We start from the raw sequence: 6,672 nt of genomic DNA, 5'->3' as shown, positions 1-6,672 counted from the left end.
CTTGGTCTCTGGATAAAAATGCTAAAAATAAATGATCACAGAATTTAGGGTGATTAGGATTACTCTGATGGTACTCGTTACATGTCTCTGCAGACAGTAAGGATGGAGGCTTAAACTATTATATCCAGCTCACTTAGAAGTATTTCTACAGGGGGGAGTTATTACATTTTATGTTCCCGAGAAAGTGGATATCACGTTACCAAGCCTTGGGGATGCAAGAAGTAGTAGTATTGACACCTTAGCAGAGAATTCTCTTCCTGCTGGCAGCTTTCATTTCCATAAGGCCCAGAAACAATCTTATCACCCAGAACCAATCCCTCTGTATCGAAATCGAATGTCAGAAACAATATAAAGTAGTGGCAGAGACTGCAGAAAAAGAAATGGCTGGCGTATCTACCAACTAAAGAAAAAGTATTGTTTTTCTATTCCTATTTTCTTATTATTATTGTCTTTGGATATCTAATACCTGTTGGGGATGCAGTTTGTTCCTAGAGAAGGCTAATTTGGAAAGGTTGCAAGCAAATACTCACTAGGGACCGGGCAAATATTCTTTTTTTCAGTATATAGCTGTAGTTATTTATTTATTATTTATTTATTAAGCTTTTTTTACCAGGAAAGTCTTACTGAGTAATGCCCATTTTCAGTGGAGGCCTGGGGAGAAAAGCTCTATTTGTTTACATTGCATTATACTTAGTTCCAGTTAAATATAGAGTAGTTACAATTTTATTTAAATTTCTATATTATGTGCTGTAATTTTTTGCATTTCCCTAGCTAAGACTTAAGTTGAAAATAATTTGGTGCCTTTGAGGTGGCCACTACCACTTATCATATTTCAATAATGGATCCCACTTTTGTGCAAATTGGGTACTTGTACCCAGGAGATAATGTCAATGAACAGTTTAACATATTTGCTGAGTTTTCTACAAATGACAATTTCTCCTATATACCTTTATGCAAAGATAAAGGAAGTAATTTAGAGATATCATAAAAAGGTGAATTGTGTTACTTTTGTTATTTCTTCTCTTTATTAGGACATATTATGATCCTACTTCAGATGAGAATACTGCACTGTAACTTGGTATGGTCCTTTGTCTAACACAAAATCATTGAGAAGTACCCTTACAATTTACTTTTGCTCATTAGGCTGTTTCATGAGCCTGAACAACAAGAGCCAATTGCCACACATGGCCCCAGATGTCTTTTTGACAATTTAAAGGTAGCATTACTTTTTTATTTTAGGTTTGCTGTTTGGAAACTGACTATATTAATAGACACATAGCTTTTAGGAAGTTGTACATAATTTGGGGAGGGGATAGGTCTGAGAAGTATCTTGCTCAGGAAAGAAACGGGAAACTACTTGTTCCTGATTCATTCCCTTAGGTTATGATGTTCTGGTCTGCTGTCCATCCGAACAGAGGAGATTTATCTCCTCATTAGGAGAGTATTACATTGTTAGGCTACACTATTATGTACATAGTTTGTATAGTTTGGCAAACAAGTTTTTAAATTATATATATATATATATATATATATATATATATATATATATATATATTTTTTTTTTTAAATGTTCTTCGTGTGTTTAATGAGAAGAAAAACGGAACTTAATTTGATTCATAAAATGTATTTTCAGTTTGCTAACCATGTTTCCTTTACAGGTCACCTTATTAGCAATTTGCACTCTAGCAGTTACATTAGTTTGGATATGAATATTTGACATATATGTCAATGCCGTTAATTAAGATAGCATGCTGGAATGTAAATGGTGTTTCTTATCTTGTCAAGTGGAACAGAATTTTTGTTTTACAAAATTTCTTAGTCTAGATCTATTATAATTACAAGAAACTCATTTGTCAGTCTCTGAACATCTTAAGCTTGAAAGATGAGGTTATAAGTTACTGGGATTCCCCTCTTATCCAGCAGGTGTGTGTGTGTGTGTGTGTGTGTGTGGGGGGGGGTTGCAGTGGAATTTAAAGCCTCATTGCAACTGGTAATTGACATGACCTTATCTGATTTATGGTAAATATGTTTCAATTAAGCAGTGGTTACTGGGTATGTATCAGTTGCCATAATTAATGTGCATGTTCCACTTGGTACGTTGATAGGGGATAATGGCTGAAAACAAAAAAACTTGGTTAGGGACACAAGGAAGGTTCACTATATGTGCCGACGACTGGAACACATTGATTAGACAAGGTGAAGTACCCTCCAGACTTATGCTATAACAGTTCCACCCATGGGAAGATTTTTGAAGAGATTATTTCCACAATAGTTGTAGTGGATGTTTATAGGTTGTTGCAGTGTAATGATTATGATTACACCCTTTGTCCCACAGGTATAGGTCTTATTCTAGAATAACGATATTCATGTTCATAGAATATGCCTTCACAGCAAAGCAATTTAGGACACATCCTATATCAGATCATACCCCCTTAGAATTCGCCTTCAAGGTTGGTTTGTTTCCAGAAAAAAAAAATATTTTGAGAGCTAAGCTTTATTTGTGAAATGTGGAGGGACAACAATGTAAATAGAGAACATCTTTCAAGCAACTCTTTTTAAGGTTAATTCTGAAGATCTATAAGTCTGCATTAAATGAGATGTCTTAAAGAGCAAATTAGCTATATTTTTTAACAAGAGGAAGCAACAGGGAAATCTAAGACTTATTCAATATTTACGATGTTGCAGCGAGAGTTACAGAGAAGTTAGGATAATAAGATTATGTGTAAGGAGGACATACATGACAGACTAAAATCTGCTAGAGTGCCTCTTGACAATTGCTATCAATATAGGATGGAATATGCTAGGAAGATCTTTAGACTGAATAACTTTGCATTTGCATGATCTAATCAGAAATACCTTGTGGCTGCTGAGAGAACAATCTACAACATATATAATGCAGTGACGCCTGAGGTAGTTATCTCCCCTCAGGACATTGTGTGGCTTTTTGAGAGCTAGTCTAGGAATTTACATGAAGGTGGTGTTGATTATAGCTTTTTGTTAACTAATGTTCCAACCTATTTAAGTGCTGGCCCAAACCGAACCCCAGTCAGAGTCCAGCATTACTTGCTTCATTTTTAGGATATGAGGTATTTGGAACCATGGGAAATCTGTCAAAAGGAAAATCCAGGCCCAGCTGGATTACCCTTAGAGGAATATCTTTTGGATCCAGACCACTTTGTAAAAGAGGTTAGATACCTTGCTAACTCTATAAAACAATAATCTGATTCCAGAACTCTGGACATTGCCTACAGTGATGCTGATTCCAAATCCTTGTATAGACCCAGTATATGCGAGTTCATATTGCCCCTTGTCTATACTAAATTATGGCTATAAACTGTTTACTTCATTGATAGAGAGTAGGATGGCCACCGTTCTCCCAACTTTGACTCACTTTGCTTATACAGGTTTTGTCCTAGGTTGTACTATGCTTGATAATTTATCAAAAAGATCATTGCTTATAGAGCAATCCCATAGGCAAAGGATCGGTTATTCACAGAAAACTTGGATGATGGAAAAAGCTTTTGACATTTTGACAGTGTTAATTGTTCTATATGTTTGACGTTCTGGGACTGTTTGGTTTCTGCAGTTAAGTAATATTTTATTAGATTATAATGTATACACAGCAGTATTACAATAAAAATGGGCCCAGTATATGTTTTCAGGAATTTCCTTAGCTCAAGGAACCTAACAAGAATGTCCTTATTCCTGCCTTCTATTTGTCCAGTATTTAGAACCATTATTAGCCAAACTTCACTTCATCTAGGATACAGGATTTCAGATCAACACTTTAAAAACAGATACAGTCAAAATAAAGTTCACACCCTCCTTGGAGTTGAAGCAAAGATTTCTATTTATTGAGGCAAATGAAACTGTGACTTTTTAAGGAATTATGTTTGCTTCCTGTCTGGAAAAATCAGTGTTGTTCACCTTTGAGAATATTATAGTTAAAGTGAAAAAACTATCTCCAGTATTGGAAACCCCTCAGTCTTGATTTTCACCACTAAATCTCTGCAATTAAGTGGTTTATTCTTCCTCTTTTGTTATGATCATCTCAAGGGCTTTTGTTCAGTCACACAAGGGAAACGTTTCACTTAATCAAAAGGATGATTACTTTGTATCTGTGGCAAGAAAAAAAACCTAGAATAGGAGCTGCTTTCTTTACCCGGGGAAATGGGGGCGGGCTGTCCTTCCCTGATTTAAAATTATACATGAAAGTAACCAGACTTACATTGTTGTTACATGGGGTCTTGAATAAAAAAGTATTCAGCTGTTTGAAAAAATATTTTGAAATGACTAGGAGGTTTACTTTCCCTTTATAAGGTGTTATTAAATAAGACCCCTTCTATACTTAATCACAGATCTGTGATCCTTACAGAATTCTTAAAACATTTTGATTACGCATTGGAAGCCACAAATATTAGGAATTTGCTGTCCTCATTATTTCCTTTATGGCAGATTTTAACTTTGGGTATTAATAAATATGGGGTAATGGTTCTATTAAATAGATATGAGCGCTGCAACTGCTTGTTGGCAACTTGTGTACTGCATGACATGCGGCAAACAAAACTCTAGGATTATTAAGACAGGACAAACACTTATTCAAGGAATTAAGGTGATTTGCTCAGACAAACTTGAGGCATATTCCTAAATCAGACTGACTGTTATGGATTCAGTAGTGGTACAATTTCAGGCAGGGTATAGTCACTTGTAAAGGCACCATTTCTTAACTTTTTTTTAGGTAGTAAATTCCATCTTACAAAAATGTTAGTAGACTTAGGAATTTGACTTGAAGTTATCTACTACACCACAGGTGTGGGGCAGTTTGATTAGGGCTACAAGGTATTATATGATCATGAAGATTTAGATTCTTTTGTTTGTAATATTTATTAAAATACTTTTACACAGCAGCAAAGCTAGCTAGTATGTTTATTGTAGTTTCAAGTTCATGTTGGAATACACGTTACGTTTTGTATTCCAGGAACATGGTATCATGTTTTTTGGGATTTTTCTGAGCTAACTACTCTGAAGTATTATCTCCAGAATTTTCTGAAAATGTGGCTAAGAATAGTATCAATATTGGCACCTTATTTTTGACAGGATTTGATCAAAGCCTTCAATTAGCTCTTACTGAATATAACTTACTGAATTTCTTCATGTTGCAAGAAATTATGCAGTTGAATCTGAAGTCTGAAAATGCAAAAGCATGTAATTCATTAATGGTGAAATGAGGTCCTTGGAACAATACATATGATATTTAATCTAAATATAGTATTGGCTTCAATGGTTTTCCCTCTCAATGGGTTAGTTATCCATAGGTTCATAGGTACTTCCTAGGCTGTTGATGTGTGAGGATCTTAAGAAGTCTAGCCTTACTTTCCTATGGTAATTTATAGCCCTTATATTTTGCATGCAAATAACCCAGAGATGGGACAAACAAAGGTATGTTGGGACATATGCATGTTTACGTTAGTCGCGAGGGTCAGGGGTGATAAACCGAGGTGAATTTGCGATTACCCATCCATTCATCCAAATGATATTTGAATAGCGTAAGAGAAGTACTTTATTTTCTGTGGACTGAACACGGTTCCATAGAAGTGGTATTCTTTGTGATACAAACTTATCTTTCCAGCATATTCTGTTTATTTTGCAAAAGAGACTGAGATCCCCTGAGAAGGTGTTTATGATACCCCTGGACTTGCGAATGTGTAATACGTTCAACAGAAGAGGGCTGATGAAGCTCTATACAACAGGCAGAGGTTGCCTGCCAGTAGAGCCTGTATGATTCCGAGAAGAGGGACATAACTTTGAGACCATCTGTGTATATATATATATATATATATATATATATATATATATATATATATATATATATATTGTTTTTTTTTTTTTTAATTTAGAGCCTTGATTTTTTTCCATGAGAAAGTGTTGTGGTCATTTCATTTATGAAAAGTGTTTGCACAAGTACATACTGAAGGGGGCATTGAGTATAATGCCCCTTTTGGTACATACTGAATGGGTGTTATACTCAATGATTGGTCTACTGACTGCCAAGTACAGTGAAACAATTACATTCCAGGATATGGAAGTAATACCTTTACATATAAGCTGTGCAGTGAAAAAGGACTTCCTTGCAATAGTGGACACATGGTGATTACAGGACAGTTAAGTGTTGAAATAGGTTTCCAGATCCCTAAATATGAAATTGATTTTTGGGGTGTGTTGTTAATGTGATAGTTACAATGAGAGTCATGCTTTCCAAAGAATACAGTTATACACTTCTTGGCATTTAGTTTTAGTCCATGAGTTTGACACCAGCTGTTTGTTATATATAAGCCCTCTTGGAAGATCTTGGTATCACCATAGAGTTTATGATGGCACCAAGTTTGCAGTCACCTAAAACTTGGTCAGCCACAAACCCTTAACATTAACTTTGAGATGTGGCCCAAGGACTGAGCCTTGCAGTAACCACTAGTGAAAGGTCTTTTGGAGGCGGTATAGTCACCCACCTTAACTTCCTGTGCTCTATTTGTGTGCTAGTTTGCTATCTAATGAGTTGCATAGGGACTGGCATTGAGCTGGGAGAGTTTATCTATTCTACCCGAGCGTGGGATGGCGTCAAATGTCTTAATGATGTCTAGATATGTGGTGTACACTGTTTTGCCCTCATCCATT

The sequence above is a fragment of the Protopterus annectens genome, chromosome 9.part0 (genome assembly GCF_019279795.1).
Source record: "Protopterus annectens isolate FY-2018-M chromosome 9.part0, PAN1.0, whole genome shotgun sequence".
NCBI lineage: Eukaryota > Metazoa > Chordata > Ceratodontiformes > Protopteridae > Protopterus > Protopterus annectens.
The sequence above is the reverse complement of the archived record's forward strand: the minus strand, read 5'-3'. Positions refer to the sequence as shown.